Source organism: Cololabis saira, chromosome 10, assembly GCF_033807715.1.
Source record: "Cololabis saira isolate AMF1-May2022 chromosome 10, fColSai1.1, whole genome shotgun sequence".
NCBI classification, from domain to species: Eukaryota; Metazoa; Chordata; class Actinopteri; order Beloniformes; family Belonidae; genus Cololabis; species Cololabis saira.
The window spans coordinates 1,614,097-1,626,812 of record NC_084596.1 but is presented as its reverse complement, the minus strand read 5'-3'; positions in this window follow the sequence as shown (position 1 = coordinate 1,626,812).

Below are 12,716 nucleotides of genomic sequence, written 5' to 3'. Positions count from 1 at the left end.
GCGCCGCGTCCGACTGGCTCAAGGAAGCGCCGCTCCAGCAGCGTAGAGAGCTGGTTGTGGGCGTGGTTTCAGCAGCGGAGGCTGAACCTATGGAAATGAGCGCCTATGGTGACGTCACCATAGGAGCAGATTCAGAATGGCTCAAAAAAAGGTCACGTGACACTGGGGGACTCTGTAAGGCGGGGGTCAGAGAGCTTGCAGAAATTCATGGTATTTTGTCTCCCCTGTGCTGGCAGGGTGAGGGGAGACCACTTTATATATGTTAAAACAAGAAAAAACGTGTTTTTCATAATAGGTCCCCTTTAAAAGGAACAGAAATCTTTAAGAAAACAAAATTCAGGACCAAATTACTGGAACGTTGTGTTTCTATAAAAGGTATCAGTTTATGGAACAATCTGGATACAGAAGCCAAAGAATGCAAATCAAACATTACATTTAAAACAATAATAAAAGCCAGTTTGATGGAGAAATATCATGATAATTGTTAAATTAGGTGGGTTTTCTTTTCTCTCTCTCTTTTTAGCAACATTGTCATATTTTCTTTTCCTTGAATCAAAAAACAATACGACTATCTGTGTTTGACGGCAGCTATTTTGTGTTATTTTATAACTTTGTTGTAGTTTTGGTTTTGTTTTTTGTGTTTGTTTGTTGTTTTTTTAAATTACGTTTATTGGAAAGTGTTTTTTTTTAATTGCCTAATTTTTAATTTTGTAATTTTTTTATTATTACATTAATTATTAAAAAAATTATTATTAGATTTCGTAGGTAAAAGTGACAGATAAAATAAGCTTAGTCTTCTTTCTATTCCCTTTCATTCAAGGAAAGAGATTTGTTGTAATTATATTGAACTGTTTAGTTTTTCTTTTACTGAATGAAATAAATAATAAAATAAAATGAATAAAATGTTTGTCTCTGCACACGTATATATTATTCGTTTTTCGGGTTTAGTACTTCTTTTGTACATTGCTCATTTTTATATTGCTCTTTTTTATTTACTTAGCTATTTATCGTTTTTTTTAGGATATACTTTTTATTCCTTTTCATACTTTTCTTTTATATTTTTTGTAAAAATTGTAGATCGTGTATGTTATCTGCTGCACAAGGGAATTTCCCCTCTGGGGGATCAATAAAGTCTATTCTATTCTACTGTATAAAAATGAAAGAGAAATGAAAGAGAAATAAAATGAAAATTAATTAAAATAAAATAAAAACAATTTGAGGAAAAACAGTCTTTAAAAGCTCTTCTACAGCGTCTGTGGTCAACATTAATATCGTTTTTATAGTTTGGTTTTTAACCCGCTTTTATTTTGGAGGGCCCGTCTTCCACAGGAAGTTTCGTTCCCGGAACGTTTGTTTATTTCCGGCCTTCCCGGTGGTGTCACAGTGAAAGCGTTCCGGGCTCCGGCTGAAACAGATGTTCAGTTTCCAGTGAGTTTAAAAATCTACGTGGAAGAAAAGACAGAAGAGACGGGGCTGCGCATGCGCAGAGCGCCCCGCGGCGGCCAGGTGAGTCTGGTTTGGGACCGGAAGCTGCTCAAAGGTTTCTGGTCCAGGTTCAGGTTCAGGTTTCTGGTCCAGGTTTCTGGTTCTGGTCCAGGTCCAGGTTTCTAGTGGGGGTTGTGGGTGCGAATCCGTGTTTCCTGACCTGCAGGTTCCTCTAATATCAGCCACTCTTTTTATTCAGACTCAGGTCCATTAAAACAGACAAACAAACATACAAGAACGTTTAAAAAAGCCAGTCCTACCAGTGTTCCCACAGAGCAGACTGGGCTGGTTTAACATCACAATAATGCCATTATTATAATATATATATTATTGTAATAATGGCATTACAAGAGCTATTACGTCCACATGAATTTGAACACCAGTCGCCTCAAAACAGCATGAAAAGTGATAACTTGTACTTTACAAAAGAGTTCACTTGCACTAGATCAGCGGTCGCAACACAACATGTTTTAGATCCATATTGAACCAAAAACACAAAAAACTAATATGTCTGGAGCCACAAAAAATGAAAAGTCTTGTATCAGAATTAGAATGAAGAAACACATGCTGCATGTTTCTATATTAGTTAGAACTGGGGGGATTATTATGAACATCTCTGGCTCACCTTTCTCCTCTGTTGTACATCCTGGATACAAACGACTGCTGTAGCACTTTAGAAAACTGTCACATACTGAAGTTTGCAGATGACACTGTTATAGTGATCCTGCTGAATAACTGAGACTTCACATGGTCCTGTGTTTGAATACTATTGTATTACTATTGTTCTTTTAAATGCCGGAAGGAAAAGGTAGTGGGTGAAAAGGTAGTGGGTGAAAAGGTAGTGGGTGAAAAGGTAGTGGGTGAAAAGGTAGTGGGGGAAAAGGTAGTGGGGGAAGCTTAGGTCTATACTACTATTGTAATTTATTAGGTATATTTTATGTATATTTACCATTGTGTGCTTCTCCTGTCGCGAAACTAATCGCCCCCATGGGGACAAATAAAGTAATTGATTGGTTGATTGATTGATTATTATGCACTTTGAGGAAAAAAGTCTAAATGTCGAGAAAAAAGTCAAAATTTCGAGAAAAAAAGTCGAAATTTTGCGAAAAAAGTCGAAATGTCGAGAAAAAAGTCAAAATTTCAAGAAAAAAGTCGAAATGTCGAGATGAAAAAGGAAAGGGAAAAAGGAAGAAAAAAAGAGAAAAGAAGAGAAAAAGAGGAAAAAAAGGAAAAAAAGCTCAAACATGTCTGAAAAGCTCCAGGAGCCACTAGGGCGGCGCTAGAGAGCCGCGGGTTTCTGATCCCTGGTCTAAACTAACAGGCGTTGGACCCAACGTGGACTCAGACTCCTGTAGTTCCTCTAATCCAGTGGTTGTCAAACTTTTTCAGTCAGTCCCCCCACCCCCACCTAACGGTTCCCACCTAGATCGGTAGAATTAATAGTATATAATTGTACAAAATTACTCTACTAATAATAAGACACGAAACCCAACTATAATTTTATATTGTATTATGAATTGAACGTCAACAAAAGTGCTTGTATTGGCAAATGATTCAGTGAAACTGAAATAATTAGAATAATAAAATAATAATATAACTTTATTTGTGTAGCACTTTTCAATACAAATACCAACCAACACTTATGATACTAACAATAATAAGTAGTAATTGAAACTAGGCTTGGTTCCCTGAGTATACATTTTTTCTAGAACTTATTTTGTGAACATTGGAGTATTAACTGTGGTTTCTTAGACTGGCCGATACGATAAGCCGCTTTGTAGGAGGGTCAAAGACGTGACGCTTACTTTTTCTGTCCGATGGAACTTTTTACCTAATAATAAACATAAAAATGAATAAAAAATACAACATGTATGTCTAATACGTTCCTTCTACATGTGCCCACTCTTATTTTATTTAAACATGTTAGTTATTGGTCATTTTCTGCCATCTGAAGTGTGAAAACATCATGTGGGGTGACCGTCCGGCCTTGACTTCTGTTTGGACAACTGGTTTTAAATCACATTAAAACAATTTAAAAATAATGCTTGCCCTATCGGGCATACTTTCAAACTTGTTTTAGATTTATTGACAAAGTTATGGAACATTTGTACACACATTTCAATCATAATACACAAACTAATCTTGTCCGAATATGTTCATTGTCTGAATTATCATCTGGGGTGACCATGAAAAAAATACAATTGAGGGACTTTTATATTGACAATCATCTCAAAGAGGATGTTGCATCAGCAAGTTACTCTATGAGGGTCCCAGAGAGACAACCTGCAGGTCAGCAGTCTCTCTCTCCTTTACAAATAAATCCTCTTTCTAACTGCTGCAGTGTATACGTCACATTTTGATATCATGTGGGGTGACCACCCTAAAACTGTAAATAATTCGTTTTATTTGCAAATCTATATTTTGAAGGTAAATTTGTTAGTGATATGTGGTGAGAAGTAGCTAGCTTAGATCATAACGCTAACTGTTAGCCTGTTATATTTGATTAACTTGAAAGCATCATGTGGGGTGACCACCTGTCATGTGGGGTAACCAACAAATGGCAATTCTGTATCAAATTCAAAATTGAATGTCTATCAGTTTTGGTTCAAATATGAATTATTGGTATAGCATGCATAAGTGGATACACCTTGTACACATTTTAAATCAGTTTTATGAATTTTAGAGTAAGTAAGAGGGTGACACTGCCATTATGGATAGAATGTATTTAAAAATGGTTTTCAAAAAATGAAAGGAAAAATGTGTCTATCTTTCTTGAACAGTTAATTTAATTACTGATACTTATTAAAATATACATTTTGTTATGGAAATCTATTAATTTTGAGATAAATGGTCGCCCCAAATGACGGTTTAAAGGTTTAAAAACACTAAAATACCTTTGTTTGAAGTTTTCACATACATGTATGTGTACACTACATTTCAAATGTTTGGAAAATTGCCAAAAATATCTTTATTTTAAGTATTTTAAAAATGGGCTACTCAAAGGCCTTATACGTCTTTGACCCAGGAGCAAGTTGAGCATTAGAAGTAACTGATGCTGTTTTAATGAAGTGGCTCTGCTGAGCACGATATTCCTGGAGTTTTCTCTTGAATAAATCTAGGGGTGTTCGGTCTCCACGTGAAGCTTAAGCTCGTTCGGTTTCATGTATCTGCTGCTGGGAGTTTTAGACACACAGTGGTCGTTCCATATTAGACCTGAAGCCAAATGAGAGGAATCCTTCATCATATTTTCTTGATTTGGGTTTTGTACCTGGAAGTACGGTGGCCGAGACCCGCCCTTGCTGAAAATAAAAGAAACGCCGCTGCAAATAAAAGAAATGCTGCAAATAAAAGAAATGCTGCAAATAAAAATAAACGCTGCTGCAAATAAAAGAAACGCTTTGCAAATAAAGGAAATGCTGCAAATAAAATAAACGCTGCAAATAAAATAAACGCTTTGCAAATAAAATAAACGCTGCAAATAAAATAAACGCTTTGCAAATAAAATAAACCCCGCTGAAAATAGAAGATGAAGAGGATATAAGTGAAAAGGAAGAAATAAGAAGAACAACAAACGAGAAAATAAGTGAAAAGGTTAGTGTTCAATGTCCTTTTCACTAACGTCCTCTTCGTCTTCTTCTTCTCTCACGTAAAAAACACCGGTGCATCAGCAAAAATAGTCCCCGGTAATTCACTTCCGTTGTGGCTTTTTTATTTGCGTAGTTTTTTTATTTAATTTGCAGCAGCGTTTGTTTCTGTTTGCAGCGTTACTTTTATTTTCAGCAATGTCGGGTCTCGGCCACCGTTTGGAAGGCTTGTTGTGACTCCTCTGCTTTTCTTTTAACTGTCGACTTTGTCTAAAAACGTCTCCATTTTATCTGTTTCCAGCTCCGCTCTGTGTTCCCGCGCTCCCCTGCAGTACCGCCGCGCCCCACTAGGAGTTTGAAAACCACTGCTCTAAAGGCTCTATAGCCGGTGTTGGACCCCAACGTGGACTCAGACACCGTAAATATTCTGAACTCCATCAGCAGGTTCCCTCCATGCAGCGCGATCGGACCCCCGGAGGTGGATCCGGCTGATCCGGTCCGGCTGATCCGGTCCGGCTGATCCGGTCCGGCTGATCTGGTCCGGCTGATCCGGTCCGGCTGATCCGGTCCGGCTGATCCGGTCCGGCTGATCCGGTCTTCGCCGCCGCTGCCGGAAACCCGCAGTAGCAGAAGAAGAAGATGGCCGACGCCGGAAACCAGTCCTGTTTCCTGGGAGCAGAGGACACCGTCTCCTTCCTGGTACGACGCAAAACACTCAGACAACTTCACATCACGATATTCAGCTCATTATACGATATATATCACGATATTCATCTCATGATACGATATATATCACGATATTCAGCTCACGATACAATATATATGATATTTAGCTAACGATACGATATCACGATATTTAGCTCACGATACAATATATATATCATGATATTCAGCTCATAATACGATATATATTAATATTTTCAGCTCACGATATATATCACGATATTCATCCCTAATACGATATATATCACGATATTCGGCTCAGGATACGATATATATCACGATATTCAGCTCACGATACGATATATATGATATTTTGCTAACGATACGATATCACGATATTTAGCTCACGATACAATATATATTAAGATTTTCAGCTCACGATACGATATATGTCACGATATTCAGCTCACGATATATATCACGATATTCATCCCTAATACGATATATATCACGATATTCGGCTCAGGATACGATATATATCACAATATTTAGCTCACAATTACAATTTAAGCCCATGTTACAATAAAGTCTACTGGATTTACAACTGTCTGAAACATGATTTAATATTAAAGAAAAACAAAAAAAAAAACAATATAATAATGTTTTTATATCGATATCGAATCGTCCGGCAAAGTATCGCAATATATAGCATATCAATATTTTTGCCCACCGCTAGCTAAGCAACCGTCCAACCGTCATCCATATTATCCATTTGAATTCAATGCCAAGGACTTGTGTTTAGTCACAGCTAAGTTCCAGGAAGTTTGAGGTGAACCCAGATTCTACTTTAGATGGGCAGGTGGTGAAGGACGAGGAATTTGTGTTGCTGGAGAGGTAGAGCGGGGCGTCATCTGCAAAGCAGTGGAAAAACAGAGAGAGGCCCCGGGATCGAGCCCTGGGGAACACCTGCAGTACCACAGGAGCATCTGAAAGGCTTGAATGGGATGAACTAGGGCTGGGCGACATGGACCAAAAGTCATATCTCGATATTTTCTAGCTAAATGGCGATACTCGATATATATCTCGATATTTTTTCTGCGCCTTAATTGGGGTTTCCCCCAAAGCATTATAGCATAGCATCTCTGTTAGCTTCATTTTTTCTGAGGCAAACCCTTAAAAAAACAGTCAGTTTTAATACAAAACCTCGTGCCAAATGTCACACAGGTTCCTTTATTAACAGAGGTCTGCACAATATCAACATGTATAAAACAAATGAAATAAAAATAAACTGCCTGCATATATAGAATAAAAATGCTTCTTGAATAAAATAAAACAAATATCTCTTTCCTGCATAACAATTAAATTAAAATACCCTGTAATTAATACAATGTAGACAGTAACAGGCAGACTTTTCCACTGAGGTTGACAGTTGTGCAAATAACAAAACATTTGTGAAAATCTCAAATAAAACATTCAAGTCAATTTGTCACAAAATAAGCTATATCAAAATCATAAAAAAAAAATGTAATTTTTTTTTTTTTTTTTAAATCGATATAAACGATATTGTCTCGTACCATATCGTGTTTGAAAATATATCGATATATATTAAAATCTCGATATATCGCCCAGCCCTAGGATGAACGTGTAGAAACACAAAACTAACCACGTCTACGGATTACGTCTGATTGTTTGAAACGTAAACCTCATAAACTCACCCCTGGGTGCTTTTGTGTGGAGCATTGTCATGCACGGCGGTGATTTGTTTTTCTGTTTCAGTATTCAGTCTACGATCTATATATATATCGCGACATTCAGCTCACAATATATATATATATATATATATATATATATATATATATATATATATATATATATATTTATATGACGATATTCAGCCCACGATACGATATATATATCACCATATTGAGCTCACGCTGTCCCCTCGGACCCCCCCGGTCTGACCCCCCCCCGGTCTGAACCCCCCCCCCGTCCCCAGGTGTGCCTGTTCCACCAGTGGGAGGACTGGGCCGGCCTCGGCCCCCTGCAGGACTACCTGAGCGTCCTGGACTACCTGCTGTGGGTTTTCACCCCGCTGGCCGTCGTCTTCATCCTGCCCTTCCTCATCGTCATCCTGCTCTACCTCTCCATCCTCTTCCTGCACGTCTACAAGGTACTTTTATTTATCAAGTTATTCTTTAGTCGATCTCTTTAGTCTCTCTTTAGGATATCTTTAGTCTCTTTAGTCGATTTACAGTACTGTATAGTCTGCCTCCGTATCTTGAACAAACGTTAAACGCTGCCGTACGTGATCTTTCCCCAGAGGAAGAACCAGCTGAGAGAGGCGTACAGCCACAACCTGTGGGGCGGAGCCAGGAAGACGCTGGCCACGCTGTGGGACGGACACGGATCCATCTGGCACGGTAGGACCTCAGCTTTCAGTTAATGTTACAGTAAAAAAACTGAAACAAATTACGCAATTAAAAAAAAACACTTTCCAATAAACGTAATTTAAAAACAAAACAAACTACAACAAAGTTATGAAATAACAAAAAATAACTGTCGTCAAACAAATATATTCTTTTTTGATTCAAAGAAAAAAATATGACAATGGTGCTAAAAAGCCATATATTAGCCGGTGGCTAGCTGGTGGTTAGCCGGTGGTTAGCCTGTCGTTAGCCGGTCCATAGCCGGTGGTTAGCCGGTGGTTAGCCGGTGATTAGCCGGTGGTTAGCCTGTGGTTAGCCTGTAGTTAGCCGGTCCATAGCTGGTGGTTAGCCGGTGGTTAGCCGGTGGTTAGCCTGTCGTTAGCCGGTCCATAGCTGGTGGTTGGCCGGTGGTTAGCCGGTGGTTAGCCTGTCGTTAGCCGGTCCATAGCTGGTAGTTAACTTCTCTCTACCTCCACCAGGGTACGAGATCCACGGCATGGAGAAGATCCCGGACCAGGGCCCGGCCCTGATCGTCTACTACCACGGAGCCATCCCCATCGACTACTACTACTTCCTGGCTAGCGTCATCCTGCAGAAGGGCCGCACCTGCCACTCCGTGGCCGACCACTTCCTCTTCAAGATCCCCGGTAATCAGTAACGTTATTGATCCTGTCGGACCTCAGTTATTGATCCTGTCGGACCTCAGTTATTGATCCTGTCGGACCTCAGTTATTGATCCTGTCGGACCTCAGTTATTGATCCTGTCGGACCTCAGTTATTGATCCTGTCGGACCTCAGTTATTGATCCTGTCGGACCTCAGTTATTGATCCTGTCAGACCTCAGTTATTGATCCTGTCGGACCTCAGTTATTGATCCTGTCAGACCTCAGTTATTGATCCTGTCGGACCTCAGTTATTGATCCTGTCGGACCTCAGGGGGCTACCAACCCCCCCCCACTCTCACCTCTTTATACCATAACCTTTAATTAGGGCCCAAGCACTGACAGTGCCAAGGCCCTATTGTATCTGCAGGAATTGTTTTTCTCATTTTTCTTCTGACGAAATGAGGGTCTATTTTCCCCCTAAACGTGCCCCAAAAGTCACCAAACTTTGCACCGTTTTGTGCCTGGCGAAGAATTTGATATTTAATGGTTAAAACTTTGTGCCTCAAGCCCCACGATACGGTTTGACATACATGCACAAAAATCACTACACACCTGTATCATGTCACAACTAAAAGAAAAGTCTCTTGGAGCCATGGCCCAAACCCAACAGGAAGTCGGCCATTTTGAACATTTTGAATTAATCGTCGTCATTTTGGCGCAATTTATGCCATTTCTTCGGCCGTTAATACGGCCCGAACCGTAACGTGAACCCAGGTGTGTTACACATCAAAATGTGCGTCTCCATCCTGCAACGATGCGCATTACTTTTCTCAGTCAAAAGCGTTACCGTGGCGACGATAGACGCCAAAAAGTGTGCCCCCCCCCCCCCCCCCCCCCCTTCATCTGATTGGTTCATATCTGATAGTTCCTACTTTCTGCCATAACTTTTGAATAGTTTGACATGAAGAGTCATGGTGGAGTCATCGGACTTAGTTTAGAGTTTATATTTGCAGCAGCGTTTCTTTTATTTGCAGCGGCGTTTGTTTTTATTTGCAGCGTTTATTTTATTTGCAGCAGCGTTTGTTTTTATTTGCAGCGTTTATTTTATTTGCAGCGGCGTTTGTTTTTATTTGCAGCGTTTCTTTTAGTTGCAGCGTTTCTTTTAGTTGCAGCGTTTCTTTAAATTTGCAGCGTTTATTTTATTTGCAGTGGGGTTTCTTCATATTTGCAGCGTTTATTTTATTTGCAGCGTTTCTTTTATTTTCAGCAATGGCGCGTCTCGGCCACCGTAGTTCAGTGTGATCCACGGGCCCCAGCAGGAGTGATAGTGATATTGATATTGATTATGATTGTCTGTCCCCCCCCAGGACTGAAGCTTCTGTTAGAAGTGTTCAGCGTGATCCACGGGCCCCAGCAGGAGTGATATTGATTATGTTTGTCTCTTTTCCCCCCCCAGGACTGAAGTTATTACTAGAAGTGTTCAGCGTGATCCACGGGCCCCAGCAGGAGTGTGTCCGGGCCCTGAGGGGGGGTCACCTGCTGGGTGTTTCTCCTGGGGGGGTCAGGGAGGCTTTGTTCAGTGATGAGACGTACCGGCTGCTCTGGGGGACCCGGAGGGGATTCGCCCAGGTGGCTATCGACTCCAGGGTGGTGAGAGACATTTAAAAACACTTTATAAAGTATTTAGACCCGGAGGGGATTCGCCCAGGTGGCTATCGATTCACGAGTGGTAAATATACTTTAAAAACCATTTATAAAGTATTTAGACCCGGAGGGGATTCGCCCAGGTCGCTATCGATTCACGAGTGGTGAGAAACATTTAAAACAGTTTATAAAGTATTTATAAAGTATTTAGACCCGGAGGGGATTCGCCCAGGTGGCCATCGACTCCAGGGTGGTAAGAAACATTTAAAATACTTTAATAAAGTATTTATAAAGTATTTAGACCCGGAGGGGATTCGCCCAGGTGGCTATCGACTCACGAGTGGTGAGAAACCTCTAAAAAACACTTTAAAATTAGTTTATAAAGTATTTAAAATGTATTTAGACCCGGAGGGGATTCGCCCAGGTCGCCATCGACTCCAGAGTGGTGAGAAGAGTTTAAAAACAAGTATTTAAAAAGTATTTAGATCAGCCATCTAGTCCAGGGTGGTGAGTTTAAAAATACTTTAAAAGTATTTTAAAAGTATTTAGAACAGCCATCGACTCATGAGTGGTGAGGAATCTCTTTAAAACAGTTTATAAAGTATTTAAAAACAGTTTAAAAGTATTTAGAACAGCCATCGACTCCAGGGTGGTGAGAAGATTAAAATACTTTAAAAGTATTTAAAAACTGTTATAAAGTATTTAGAACAGACTCCCGGGTGTTGAGGAATCTCTAAAAAAACAATTAAAAGTAGTTTATAAATTATTTAAAACAGCCATCGACTCCAGGGTGGTGAGTTTTAAAACAGTTTAAAAACCATTTAAAAGTATTTAGAACAGACTCCCTGGTGGTGAGGAGAATATACAACAGTTTGTCAGTTTTCTTCTTTCTTTCTTTCTTTCTTTCTTTCTTTCTTTCTTTCTTTCTTTCTTTCTTTCTTTCTTGCTTTCTTGCTTTCTTTCTTTCTTTCTTTCTTTCTTTCTTTCTTTCTTTCTTTCTTTCTTTCTTTCTTTCTTTCTACACTGGTTTCTAAAGGAAAATAACATGAACTTTTCTTTATAATAAGTGATAATTTGTTGATCTTAAACCCCCCCCCTCTAATAATCCTCTCTTTTTGCCCCCCCCCCCTCTAATAATCCTCTCTTTTTGCCCCCCCCTCTAATAACCCTCTCTTTTTGCCCCCCCCCCCCCCCCTCTAATAACCCTCTCTTTTTGCCCCCCCCTCTAATAACCCTCTCTTTTTGCCCCCCCCCTCTAATAATCCTCTCTTTTTGCCCCCCCCCCTCTAATAATCCTCTCTTTTTGCCCCCCCCCCCTCTAACTCCTCTCTACCCTCTCTTTTGCGTCCGTTTTGCGTGCGTTTTGCGTGCGTTTTTTCGTGCGTTCCTGCGTTTTTTCGTATGTTTTTTCGCAAAAAAACGCACGAAAAAACGCACGAAAAAACGCACGAAAAAACGTACGAAAGTAAGTTTTTTCGGACGTTTTTTCGGACGTTTTGCGTGCGTTTGTGCGTTTTGCGTGCGTTTTTGCGTGCGTTCGTGCGTTTTTTCGTGCGTTTTGCGTCCGTTTTGCGTGCGTTTTGCGTGCGTTTTGCGTCCGTTTTGCGTGCGTTTTGCGTGCGTTTTTTCGTGCGTTTTTTCGTACGATTTTTCCTACGTTTTTTCCTACGTTTTTTCCTACGTTTTTTCGTATGTTATTTTGTACGTTTTTTTAGTACGTTTTTTCGTACGTTTTGTTGTACGTTTTTTCGTACGTTTTTTTTTTGCCCCCCCCCTCTAATAATCCTCTCTTTTTGCCCCCCCCCTCTAATAATCCTCTCTTTTTGCCCCCCCCTCTAATAACCCTCTCTTTTTGCCCCCCCCCTCTAATAATCCTCTCTTTTTGCCCCCCCCCCCCTCTAACTCTCTACCCTCTCTTTTGCGTCCGTTTTGCGTGCGTTTTGCGTGCGTTTTTTCGTGCGTTCCTGCGTTTTTTCGTGCGTTTTTTCGTATGTTTTTTCGCAAAAAAAACGCACGAAAAAACGCACGAAAAAACGCACGAAAAAACGTACGAAAGTAAGTTTTTTCGGACGTTTTTTCGGACGTTTTGCGTGCGTTTGTGCGTTTTGCGTGCGTTTTTGCGTGCGTTCGTGCGTTTTTTCGTGCGTTTTGCGTCCGTTTTGCGTGCGTTTTGCGTGCGTTTTGCGTGCGTTTTGCGTCCGTTTTGCGTGCGTTTTGCGTGCGTTTTGCGTGCGTTTTGCGTGCGTTTTGCGTCCGTTTTGCGTGCGTTTTGCGTGCGTTTTTTCGTGCGTTTTTTTCGTACGATTTTT